This window comes from Poecile atricapillus, chromosome 1 (assembly GCF_030490865.1).
Source record: "Poecile atricapillus isolate bPoeAtr1 chromosome 1, bPoeAtr1.hap1, whole genome shotgun sequence".
Lineage (NCBI taxonomy): Eukaryota > Metazoa > Chordata > Aves > Passeriformes > Paridae > Poecile > Poecile atricapillus.
Genome location: NC_081249.1, coordinates 91726523 through 91740200, shown reverse-complemented (window position 1 = coordinate 91740200; position 13678 = coordinate 91726523). Strand labels below are relative to the sequence as shown.

The window sequence follows — 13678 nt, the reverse complement described above, 5'->3', positions numbered from 1 at the left end:
CTGCATCAGGAATTGTGTGAGCAGCATGACCAGGGCAGTGATTGTCCCCCCGTACTCAGCACTGGAGAGGCCACACCTCAAATCCTGTCTCTTCTAAATCAAGCCCACTTCTGGGCCCCTTCACTACAAGCCACTGAGGTGCTGGAGTGAGTGCAGAGAGGAGCAATGGAGCTGGTGAAGGGTTTGGAGCACGAGTCCTACAAGGCACAGCTGAGGGAACTGGGGGATGCTTAGCCAGGAGAAAAGGAGGCTCAGGGAGAACCCTACCACTCTCTCCAACCACCTATAAACAGATTGGAGCCAGGTGGGGGTTGGTTTTTTCTGCCAGACAACCAGCAGGTCGGTTGAGGGCATGGTCTTAAGCTGCGCCAGGGGAGGTTTAGGCTGGACATCAGGAGAAAACGTGATTAGACATCGGAATGGGCTGCCCAGGGAGGTGGTGCAGTCACCGTCCCTGGACATGTTCTAGCAAAGACTGGACGTGGCACTTACTGCCAGGGTCCAGCTCCCATGGTGGCGCTCGGTCATCGGCTGGACTCGTGGGTCTGGGAGCTCTTTTCCCAGCGATTGACTCTGGGGCTCGCTCCGTCCCCGCCCTGCAATTCCGCCCTCGCCCAACATGGCCGCGCGGCAGTCAGCGCCCGCGTGACGCCAGCGGCACCGCGCGCCGAGCCACGTGACGGCGGTTACCCCAGCAACCGCCGCGGCTTCCCGCACCCACTCCCCACCCCCGGCTACGGCGAGCCACGAGCAGCAGAAAGGGCCGGCGCCGGCGGGGGGCGAAGCGCCCCCTGCCCTTCCTTGCAGAGCCGGGGGTAGGTGAGGGAGAGCCCTGGCCGCCAACCGCTCCCACCGGTTCCCTGGCTGCACCGCCCCGTCTCTCCCCCTGCCCTTCCTTGCAGAGTCGGGGGCAAGTGAGGGAGGTGAGGAATCGCTCCCCCGCTTCCCTGGCTGCGCCGCCCGGCCCGGCCTGGCCCGGCCTCCACCTCCCACCGCCTCCCTTCTGCCCCAGCGAACCCCGTTGTCAACAACCCTTTGTCCCCAGGAACAACACTCTCCTTCCCAGTTCCAGGGGACTGAGAGCAGGTCCTGGTCCCCCTCGGTCCTCCCCCAGCATCCCTCTTCAGGAAACATTGCGGCAACCGGGACACGGGATGGGAGGAAGAAACAGGGCAAGCCTGGCCGCAGTCAGTCACAGGCCCAGGGATGGGGGTGTGGGGCTTGGAGACAGCACAGCCCACGGCCAGCTGCTCAGGGGGTAGGTGGGTAAAGCCTGCAGAAATTTCAGCTGCTGCTGTCGGGGAGCAAGCCTGGGGCTGCACCAAGCAGAGAACGAGGTAGGAGCTGAGGGCAAACACAGTGCAGGCAGTGTGCATGTAAGAGGGCTCAGCAACAGTCCCAGGCAAGGAAAGGTCCTGAGTTGGGTCCAGGATCCATCCAAAGTACTTCCATAGAGAAAAAGCTACCTAGAATATACACTCAGAGTCACCCTAGGAAAACTAGTCAGTAAGTGAGGATCAGGCACAGATACAACTGCTGCATAGTTCAGACCAGTTCTGAAGGCCTGGGCTGGAACTTAAGTAGCATTCCTGGGATCATGCAGAAAGTGCAGGTAGGGCCAGTCATTAATAGGAATAAACCCTATTAGTGCATGCTTTAAGTGTGTCTGTAACATATTTGCAGAGGATGGAGTAATGTGCTGTGTCTCGTCTGTGGAGATAGATGTTTAAAATACTCTTGTTCTTTATCTGCTAAATATTGTAGCAAAGGTTCAATGATCATTCAGAATCTGAAGTGGAGGAATCTGCATACCACCAGCTTCTGGACCAGCTTAGGACCTTAGGACACCTATAGTTGAATCCCCACCATCACTGGATGACTCACCTCGTGTGGAAGCACCAGCATCTACAGCCCAGACATCTGTAGTGGAATTGCCAGTGTCTGCAGACCAGCTGGCTGTCAAGAAGCCACCACGTTCTGAGCACCATTTCCTGCTCATTGTATAGTCTGCATCCAGGGAAAGCTCACCCGAGATCAGATTACCTGTGGGTGAACTTCCAGGTTTCAAAGTCAAGATGTACACCCCTGAATCCACACAGGATGGCAGTAACACCGTTGAGACTGTGTTGTCAGCAGCAGAGATTACATTTGAATCATTGGAGAATCCAGAGACTTTTGCAGACCCCTATCAAATTGCCATGAATTATGTGGAGGAACATAAAATTCTACAGATTTTTCAGGTGAAATCCATACTTCTCATCTCCTTCCAGAGGCTTATGTGAGAAGCTTGGCCTAAAGTTAGCTTGAACCAAATTATCCCTTCCCCAGACCCCTCCTTGTCCTGTGCTTTCTTAAGTATAGACTTAAGAAAAAGCAGTACAAAGGGACCCTTGATCATCTTTGGTCTGAAAAGATTCTTGCTTTTTAAAATGCGGATGTCATTGGAACAGGAAGTGCAGGCACCCATCTAGCCAAAGATAAATAATTCTTTCCTTCTGTCTGTCTCTTTCTCAGGCTATCACAGAAAAACTGCTGATCCATAAGCCTGGTGACCCATTGCAGTTCATATTGCAGGAGGTAGGGTGCCTTGCTGGGGTTTTGTGGGGACAGGGTCAGCTTTGCTGAGCACACCAGAATCACGGTCAACCCAGAACTGTTTCTCTGACTGTGTGTCTGATGTCTTGGGAGGACAAAAAGCACAGGCAGCAGCAGAATGCCTGGGCTGCAAGGGACCATGTGTGCTCTGAGAGGGAGGAAAGGTATGGGAAGATGGGGGAAGAATGGGGTGAATGTGCCCTGGAATTACCTGAGAGGTGAGGGAAGCTTAATGACAGATGCCTGTGACCCTTTCTAGCTGCCTCTATCCCAAACTGTGAGGGAGCACTTTTTCTGCCCATATTCCCTCTTCAAGAGAGCTGTCTCTGCTGATCTTTCAGGGTATTAAAGCAAAGGTAATTCAAAGTCGGTGAAGTGAGACAATGGTTTGAATTAGAAGTGTGGCTTGCTTCTTGGGAGAAGGGGGAGGTTAGAAGAAAGAAAGCAGAGGAAAAGAGTGAGTGTCTTCCTTCATTGCCTTCTCATCACTCAGGAGAGGCACCATCTTTGAGGTTTGTTGCTGGGTTCATGGTGTACTAAGCACAAAACCTCCAGAGGCATGGCAAGGTCAGTGCTGGGCATCAGTGTGAAAGCAAATAAGCTCCCAAATGACGCTTTTCCTTTTCCTTTTGCCCAGGTGCAGTCTATGATAAATGCCAGGCAAGCAGAACCGGAGAGACAATAGGAAGAGAACAAAGATGTGTAGGTGTTTCTAGAAGAGGGCTTGTGCACTCCTTTTGGCCCCCACTGACCTTGCTGTTGTGGTATTGCCACACCATGCCTTCACAGCACCGTGTAGTCATTTGCAATAACGTGGAAAAGATCTGCTTATCTGTCTCTTGCCTGGTTCCTCTGTTTTGTATGCTTGGGTTTAAATCCTGCAACCAAGTTTTGGGTTGGAATTGCAGACTGAGATCTAAGTGTGGATGTATCTGCATGCATGTATGGTATGAATATCTTGAAGAGGCAGGTCTGAACTTCTATGCATTTAAATGCATAAATCTCATATTTAAGCCACTCCAGACTCTGCCTTTCCATGCAGAAAAACCTTACAGCTCAGACAATGCAAAGACAAAAGCAAGTAGATTTTAAAAGCAGCCCTGGACAACCCATAGCCTTCTTTTTTAATGCTGCATTGGTGGCTTACTGTGACCAGTTATGCAGCAGCACCAGTGCCTATCTAATACTTCAATAGTTTGTGTCTGGCCTTTCACACTGCCCCCAGAGCTTCTCTAATGCAAGAAGCTGTCTCTCTGCCTCTTCCACACAATGGATACAGCTGTCTCACCCTTAATTATCTCTGCTGGACACTGATCACTCTGCTTTTTGGGGTTGCCCTGCCTGTATCATTCTAAGTACAGTATATAACCAGAACAGTAAGGCAACAGTTGCACACACCCTTTTTATGCTTTCAGAAGACATTGTCACTCAGGAATGTGGGAGGTGAATAAAACCAAACAAACCAAAACCAAGCACTGAGAATTAAGAGTCAAGGTACATTTCGCAAACACATAATTTGAACTGTGTTTGATTTTTGAAACATTTACAGTCCTTGTTTTCATACTAACCAAGTGTCTGTTTCTACCCTATAAAAAAACTTCCTTTCTTCTTCTTGTCTCTTGCCTGACAATTATTGAAAATGTGCAACAGAGCATACTGTTATTTTGGCTTAATAGATTGTCTATGTGCAGTAGATGTCAGAAAGTGTTTTTATGTCACTACAGGGTTTTCTCTTTTTTAGGCAAGTGGTCTAATTTCCTGATGAATGGTGGTGTATTCCCAAATGACTGTTTCTATGGCTATGAAGAGAGCACCATAAAAACTTCCATCTATCTATTTTTAAAAAATAATGTATGATGATTGAGTTGTGTGATTCTACACAGCACAGCTCGGGCGCCAAAAGTCTGGGAATAACAGTGGGCAAGTATTTGGCATTCAAATTCCGAGTGTGAGATGAGTTTCTTTTCTATCTGAGTTTCTCAAAAAGGATCAGTTAACTCATATATTTCAAGACTGAAGGCAGGTAAGCACCCCTGTAATTCATAGGGCAGGCTGTTTTTCAAGGTTATTGTGAGACTAAAGATGGCTCAAGATTCAGATTAAATCTTCATTGGTTTTATAAGAGTTTTAATGTAGACTTAGGCATTGAGGTCCCACTATAGCAGTGAGATGCTTTTGAAATCCCTACTTATCTCCAGCAACTGGAAAAATCTGACACTGAGAATCTGAGATTGATCTGCTTACAAATTATTGACCAAAAATGTATCAAGCTGAAAAACAATGTATATGTGCCCTGTCCTAATGTATCTGTGGGGAACAGGAAATCTATGGAAGATGAAGACAGTGTTTGAAGCCTTCTCATCTCTATAGTCATTTGTCAGCACATTGTCCCAGGAGATGGAGAAGCTGACATGTCTTTGAATTCTGTTGTAGAACAGGATTAGGATGCCTTGGGGTACAGCCTTCACTGTGTATTTCCTGCCTCTGTCATTTGGGTATTGCATTTTGTGATTCTCTTTTACTTACGAAAAGCTTGTGACCTGTAATATGTTTTCAGACTATAAGTATATGCTTTCAACTTCATGTCAGCATTAAGGAAGTTATGCAAGGGAAGATCCTTAATTCCTCTCAGGTAGGTTGAAATGAGCTGGAAAGCAGTCTTCTTACAGGTGACAGAAGTTTTGCAAGAGAGGCCGTACCCCGTGTTCCTGAGTAATCTCAGGGCCACAATTTTCCTTTGGTGGCCTGGCCACCTCATCTCATGCAAACAAAGTTGCTGTGTGGTAGCAAGAAGTCCTCCCCAGTACATATAGGAGAGAGCATCTGTCTTGTCTGTTTCTCAGAAAAGAGAAACGGTGTTTCCTGTTCTTTTGTTTCTACTAAGGAGAGGTCTTTCTCCTTTGAAAAGCAGTTTTCTGGAGATGAATGAGGCTATACCCAGGACAAGCTCTGTGAGCCTGGAGTTGGCATATGTAGATGGCATGAAACTGGGGAGGATCATGAGCTAAGGAAAAATGTCGCTTCACCTCAAGACTCTCCGATGATTGAACTTAATTTTATGAAAACAAAAAAAGCATCCTCCAGAATGTTTGCAGATTACAGTGTTTGAGGTAGTGTCACACAGCTGTATTTTTTGATCTGCTTCAAAATTATTCTGAAAAATACACTCTAGGTCTAGAAAAAATCCACTTGACATTAAGGCACTGCTGTTTGTATATAAGAAGGCTTTTCTGTGCTGAAGAAAAGAAGAAAACTTAGATTGAAAATGGAAACTTTTACTGTAGCCTTAATTCCAGAGTGACTGTCCCTTTTCCACAATTTATTTCCAAAACCATTGTATCCTTATTTCTTCTTTGTAAGTGGACATTTATCAACATGACATTAAACTGTCATTAAATTTCTTGCCTTGAGTGCTCAGAAGGAATTAGCAGTTCCTCGTGTGTAACCGAAACTATTCCATATAAGTCCTTATAGCATGCTAGTCACAGCACATTTGAATGCCCTCCAGAGTACTAAGCAACGTGACTAACATCTGTTGTTTGCTCTTTCTCCTCTTCGCAAGGGAAATGGCTGTGCACTGAAGTGCATTCTTTTAGAAAGGGTGGTTTGGGGTTTTTTTTTACCACACCTGTGTATTTCTGTGTGCTTCTAATGGTTAAGTCATGAAGTGGAAGGTGCAGAAGTTGGAGGTAGTTTGTAATTCCCAAAGATGATTCCTCTGCAGTATGAGCTGGGTACTGAGAAAACGCATTATTTTCAAGGAAGAGATTCTTTTCATCCATGTTCATCCATGGACAGGCACAGAGGTGCAACACCCAGTTAATCTACCAAATGGCATGATCTTAAGGTGCCCAAACTGTTTCTGTTTCTGTTGTGAATCTTTTACTCCTCCAGAGGCAGGACACAGAGGAGCCAATCAGGGGGAAGTGTAGTCCCTGTAAAATAGGTCTCTTGGACCAAAACATCAGTTTCTTTTTCTGCCATCTCTGTATGGAACGTGAAAAGACTCAGCTGCCCCAAGCAATACTGAAGTTGCATGTGTACTGCTTCTAACCAATGGGGAAAAAAATGTAACAGCTGATTAAAAATCCTTTGAAAAGTTCACACAGCCTCTTCTCTGGTTCTTAGGTGGAGGGCACGGGCAAGATCTCCCTTCAATGGGCAGCTGCTTACAGCATGAGACATTTCATTGTGACTCACTGGATTTGAATCACTGCTAAGTAACACCAACTGTAAGCTAGTTAAATGCCATTGATTTCAAAGTTTCACAATCGTGTGGAACTCATAGTAGGCAGCAGCAACTGCTTCCATGTCTGAAATTGAGGAAAATAACCTCTGGGTAAAGTCCAACAAAGAGCTTAGCTAAAGAGAACTCTGGCTGAGGAGTGGAGAATGTGGAAGTCCTTGGAAAGGGAATATACTGAGACAAATTGATCAAAACCTGTCTGACATGCCTCCAGGTTCTATTCCATGGAAAGCTTCTCTTGACCATTTTTTCATCCAGATGAAGTTCAGGAGAAAATGAAGAAACTTTTCCTTAAGGTCAGGCATTATTATCCGTGGCTGCATTCCTTTTTGGGGGACTGCCCTTATGGACAACACTGATGTAGCAGCATCACCAAAAGCTCACAGCCACAGTTTGACATACAATAATGAAAAGAAGAATTTGGAGTTGTTGAAGAGACATGGATTGAATGGTCATTCATCATCTCCTGGAGAAAGGCGGTGAGCTGGAATGTTACTGTAGAACAGATGAATTTAGGCAAAGGAGATGCAAGAGATTTCTGTATATATAATTCAGCACTGCAAACTGACTGTGGACACCCCAGTAGTTGGTCTGTTTTAGAAATTCCTGGTATGAATGAATGGAGTGGCTCTTCTCCCTCAAGGCTATCATCTCGATTCCCCATGCAACTCCTCTCACAGATAGGAATAGCCCGCCCTCCTTTGTCACAGACCTTATTGTTCTCAAGCACTAGGAAGGACATCCCCATGCCTTATTCAGCCAGGAGTCTGGGATAAACTATTTTCCAGGGCAGAAAACTACTGGTGTCATCTCATAGACTGCAGTGAAATAATACCAGGAAAGAAACAACGAGATAGATTCATTTTCTTTTTGACATTGTTACTTTGAGACCAAAATGAGCACCTTTTTTGTTGTCATTAAAGAGGTGAGAGGTGGAGGAACATAGGGCTGCACAGAGCCAGACTTATGAAGGTGCACACCTATCTAGTGCAGTTCTCAAAATAAAAAGGGAAGCATTGTAGCAAAGGGAGTGCAACCCTCAGTTTACACTTGCCCTGGAAACTTCACTATAAACTTACAAGCCTTTAAGGCAACTGCCTTATTTAGAATCATGTTGTCCAGCCTTAAAAAATATTATTAACTGGGAGGCAGGATCCATGTTAGGTTTAGGGAGTTTGTAAGGAAAAGAGGTGACCTCTGTCCTTCCTCCTTCCTGTCCCTCAGCTTAACTTATAGCATAAAACAGGAAACAGGTGAATAAAGGCATGTGTAATACTGCAGTTATTTGTTAATGGGAAAAATGCATGTCACACTAGCCTTTGAAGAAAAACAGTTCCCACCTTGAGGAGCTTTTGGAGTTCAGACAGGTGAGTAGACATTAGAGGGAAGGCTGTATTGCATGCAGGCAAATGGTCAGAGACTCAAAGGTTTTTAACAGTGACTTAAATTTACATAAATATAATGAACACCACAGTCCCTCTGAAGAGCAGATCAAGCTCTGTCTATTGTTTAGGCATACCCTTGGGTCTAGCATAGTATCCTGCCTCCTTGCAAGGAGATTCAGCGAAGGACAGCATTGCCAGTTTGCTGAAACACCCAGTATTGCAAGCAAGCACTGCTCATTGGAGAACCCAGCTTTTGGCCCTGTTGTCTGAATCCTTGGTAGTGTAACAGAGCTATCTTGAGAGACTCCTTGACATCATGTGGTGCCATGATGCCAATATATGTTTGCGTTGGCAGATAGGAGCGCATATGGGAGAAGTTTAGCGACAGCTTCCTACGTTTTGCCCTGTTAGATGTTTAAATCTTTGTAAATGAAGAGCAAAGCCCTTTAGAAAGGTAGAAGCTGAGCAGAGTCCAGCACAACTACAGATAGAATAATTTTCCCTAGTTAGCTTCCATAGACCTCTTAGTATTTGTTCTGAGCCTTCCTGGCTTTTCAGAAATCACCTGTGGAAAAACGGTGTTGGAGTAGCAGGTTAAAAAGCATCTTGAACGAAAAAAAAGCAAAAAAAACGGAATAAAACGTAACCTTTCCTACGTGTGCCCAGGAGAGGGCAGCACAGACCGGCTGAGCCTTTGCTAAAGGCTATTAAGAAGCATGAGTTTACATCCAGCCATGAAGTAGCTGTAAGCAGAGGCGAAACGATCTGTGTAAAAGGGCTGGATGGCCTAAAGCACAAGCTCATCTGTCATCCACCTGAAACTGAAACCCAGGTACAGCTCGGTACAGGCTTGACTGGGTCAGACGCCAGGTGCATGCAGGGTTTGAGTCTCACAGATTTCTCAGAGAAGTTTCCAGTTAAGTACTGGAACCTTGAAAGAGTTTCAGTGGAAGAATTCTGCACAGTGCCTGCAGTTCAGCTGAAGCAATGAGTTGGTGTGAGACATCAACCACACCCTTGCCAAGGCAGAGGCTGTCACCCCGGGAGCACTATAAACTCGCCCAAGGCGGGTGCTATTTATTTCCATTGCGGTGTCGCACCAGCCAACACCCCTCTGCCATTCCCTGTTCCTCCCGCTGCCAAGACTCTTGTGATGCAGCTTTAATTTACTGACCTCCCTCTTTCTGCTGGGTGCTCCAGCCCTCTGGCAAGGTGGATGGAGGAAATGCTGAGATAAATGAGACATATGCTTGCAGCAAGTGTGTTGGAAACTGGGTACCGACAGGCAACCATATGTAGATGGCAGTGCTCCACTGCCAGCCCTTTGTGGCCTCCTGCATCAGCTGCAGCTAATGCACAGGAGGCAAGTAGTGGGTTTAGGAGGAATGAGGTATCCCCAGACACCCTTCAATAATAAGCTGGAATCAATGTGAACACATTCCTTTGGCCCCTTGCAAACAAGCAGTAAAGGTTCCTAAATAAGACCTCTTCTTTGAAGCATGTTGCAGCTCATGACTGACAGAGTGGATTTTGGAGGAGTGGTTTTTAACCGTCAGCAAGAACAATGCAGTCACCAGATCCAGACAGAACAGCTTGTTCCCAGTCTGTTAGGGGAAACTCAACTGAACCAACAGTAGTAAAGGACCATTATAGTGCCAAGGCCGTTTGGGAGCTGGGACCGCATCCTAATGGCTGTATTGACACCGACATATGCAGTCTTTCAGAGCCCAGCTTTCATAACCAAGAGCAATACAGAGACACTGTCTAGCAGATCTTCCCTGGACAGCCTTTTAAAGAAGATATCTAAATGACAAGCAGAAAATTTCTGCCTTCTCACAAGTCTTTTCTCCTGCCAAAGATCTCTGCAAATCCCAGGCAATCGTTTGCAAAGGTAAAATGAGATTTCTATCCTCCTGTGAGCCTTCCCTGTGAACTCCTCTCCTATGAAGACAGGCTGCTAGAGGTGAGGTTGTTCAGCTTGGAGAAGGCTTAGGGGAAATCTCATTGTAGCCTTCCAGTACCTAAAAGGGGCTTATAAAAAGGAGGGAGATGGACTTTTTATACGATTGGGTACAAGAAATTGTGGATGCCCCATCCCTGAGAGTGTTCAAGGCCAGGCTGGATGGGGCTCTTAGCAACTTAGTCTAGTGAGTGGCATCCCTGCCTAGGGCAGGAGGGTTAGATACGATCTTTAAGGTGCCTTCCAACCCAAACCATTCTATGATTCTGTGATTCTATGGTTGCCTGCAGCCATGCTCCTCTTCAGAGTGAGCTGGCCTGCCCTCATCTGAAGATGAGATGCAAGAGAACACCATGTCCCATTTATTGGTCCCTTTATGCCATCAAGGATGTTGGCTGTGGAGCATCACTCTTGGGCTTGGCTCCCTTTCCCTGCCAGGAGAAACTCCTGCTGGTGGAAGGGAAGTCAGGGCAGAGCTTGACCTCTGCGCTCTGCCATGCTCCTCTGTGCTTATTTTATCTTCTGGTTCTTGTGTGTACGAAAATGTGACCTGTGGGTTGCTGAAAGACCTGAGTGAGATCAGCAGCCTTAAGATGCAGATACTTTGGTCTGGATTTTCCTCTGCAGAAATTTGCCTTGGGCATGTGTTGAGGCTCTCCTACAAATTTCCTTTGTAGTCAGCAGAGTAAGAGACAATCTTAGAGGCCAAATCTCTCTCAGTGAGTACAAGAAGGTACCCTAAGGTCTCTTTTATTAACAGCAGTAGCAGCCAATAGAGTTTAATCTTTACGAGAATCCACTATTTCTCTAGACTTTTGGGTTGAGACCACTGAGGAAGGGAGCAAAAGCCGCTGGTCTAATTGTTACCAGCAGAATACCAAGATTTAATTTGTTCCTGCCTTTACCCACATGTGCAAATAACACTATGAGCACTAGCCCAAAACTTACTGGGGAAGCAGTTCCCTGCCCGACCTCAGTTCTTTACCAGACAGAGCAGCTTTCTCCAAGTTGTTTGTCCTTTCTGCTTGCTCACATGTCATGATAAACATTCTGTTCTGAAAGGCTAAAAGTACAGATTTTTGTACAATCTCATGATTCCAGTAGCTTGGGCTTTATGCAACCACCCAAAATGTCAAGTTTTAATGACACCGAAATACAGACATGGTAATAAGCTCACTAATAAAGCTACCCTACAAAATTGGAAAGGTAAGGTGCATCCCTGTCTTAACCCAAAATACTAAAAAACCCCCAGTCCTTGAGAGTGTGCCCTATAAGCACTCTTCTTAGGAATGAAGGGTGCAATGCCATATTCACTGCTAAATGCAAAACCCCAGGATTACCAGCATCACAAAGGTGCTTGTATCTGTGTTCCCTGTAATGCTCTTTGCCAAGGTAGCTGAGGTTTCAGACAGAAGTTACTGACTGCATTCCACATCATACTAAATATATATATACAGTTCTGCTTTTCAGCCTATACGTTTGCAGGTTTAGCTGGGGTGGCCAGCCCAGTGGCCGGTGGTTTATCCTAACCCACTAAAATTAGCCCGTGGTTGCTGCTCATGGTATGCCATTTGTCTCCCCACACTCAGCACTGTTTGGTAAACAATTTCAGAGACAGAGTTGCTCTCCCCTGATCTCACTAGGTGGTGTTCACTTATTTATTCTCTGCACCCCACAGTTATTCCTCTCTCTTGAAGCTGTGAGGTATAGAAGTGGCAAAAAAGGGCAAAAATGTTGCCAAAAGTAGGAGGCAGCTGTAGCAAAAGACAGGACTCAACTGGGGAGGCAGGAGTCAAGGCTGGCAGGAGGCCAGGCCAGCTGCAAACCCAAGAGGAGCAGTGGACATCTGTCCCCCACCGCCTGCATCCTCACCCCCTGTGCAGATGCACTGAGATGGGAGAGGAGGCAGCCATTAGGAATTCCCTTCTACTCCGGGGAGGAGCTGGCTCCCAGCCATGGCACGTGGAGGGCCTGGGTGGCAGACACGAGCCTCAAACCCAAATCTGGCCCAGGGAAGGAAGGTCAAACTGCGGACTGGGAAGCAGCTGTTTGCAGCCCTCCCGGGAATGCAGGAGCAAAGCTGGGTGGCAGGAATTGGGGCTGGGTCCACCGGGAGCTGTGCCCTCAAGTTGCTGACCTAGCTGGTGAGGTCAGGGCTGTACCAGGAAAGGTGGCAGCCCCTCCACTCATGGGCAGCCCCTCTGCAGCATGCTGCAACAGGGATGCTTGGCTTTGCTCCCAGTAGTGCTGCCGTGAACTTGCCACTATATACTGGAGGGACAATCATTTAAAAAGTCCCCTCCTTGGGACAGACAGAGCGTGTCAAGCTGAACCTGTGTGTGGGAACACAGGCATGGCCAACACTGAAGCCACACTGGTAGGGACGAGGGATTTCCTAAACCCAGTCCCTGAACTGTGAGCTTTGATCTTACCACGCAACACTGCAAATGCAGTCAGGAGCCTCCTGCTCATGGACGGCAGTGACACTGACATGAGGAGGTCACATAGATGACTCCTGGGAGTCTGCTACTTTGACCACAAGCTCCTTTTTCTCTCTGTGTGCTCATTCCCTCCCTAATTCCTCCCTCTCATATTATCTCAGCCTTAAATCATTATTTCCATGCTATGAAGAGAAGAAATTCAAAGGATTCAGAAAGGTGGGAAAGTATTCTTAAAAGTAAAGAGTAGAACCAACACCCTGGAACTAACCACAACATCTAATCAGCCCTTTTCAGCAATTTTGGGCATCCTCCAGCATGCCTTCCATGCCAATTTTCAATAAACTCAGCATACTTTGTGACAGGCATGTTCTAACTTTGCCCTGTCACCCACTGAGCACGTTGCAATAACCAAGTGTTAGATCTCCTGAGAAATTGCATTTTCCACCTCCGTCTGAAAACAGGCCAGTCTGTGGCCTCAGCATCTGACTGCCCCCGCAGGTGAAACCCCAAATGGCAGGATGTCTTCATTACCAAGTCCCCCTTTGCCTTTAACTTACTCGCAGCAGAGGTGTGCACGTACTTGGACCTGTGGCTGGATACACAAAGCACACACGTGCATGGGTTTGTACCTGTGCACCTACACACCTATGGCTCTGGGCGGGGTGTGCACACTTAGGAGGCTGGAGCTTTCACAAGTGCAAGAGCTTGAACAAAGGTATGGCTCTGGCTGTATAGAAGTGTTGGTCCATCTGAAGTAGGTCAGCACAGACACAGTCCTACAGGGGAGGTTAAAACAGCTGCAGGCACCCCACTGGAGGTGTCCCTGTGGGAATAGGGGCTTCCCAGCAGAGCCCCATTGTGCTCCCTCCCCTGACAAGGTCTGGCCCTCTGTTCTGCAAAAGCATTCATGTAAACTCATAGTCTGACCTTGCTGGCACACACCAAAGGAAGTGCAAAGAAATAAACAAAACCCCCATCCCAAGCCTCTCCTTTCCTATATCAAATTTCTCTCCATAAAAAATATTCTTACCCAGATTCTAAATCAGATTAA

At 46.8% G+C, this 13678-nt stretch overlaps 1 long non-coding RNA gene across 2 annotated transcripts; it reads left to right on the top strand.

Moving 5' to 3' along the window:
- The first annotated feature begins 705 nt into the window (after window positions 1–705).
- LOC131586172 (uncharacterized) lies at window positions 706–6664 on the top strand. 2 transcript variants are annotated; one of them, XR_009279100.1, is made up of 4 exons: window positions 706–815; window positions 1765–2240; window positions 2515–2577; window positions 3233–6664. It is a non-coding gene; the product is annotated as an uncharacterized LOC131586172 (long non-coding RNA). The 2 variants fall into 2 exon arrangements; XR_009279103.1 differs by having other exon boundaries at window positions 737–923.
- The last annotated feature ends 7014 nt before the right edge of the window (window positions 6665–13678 follow it).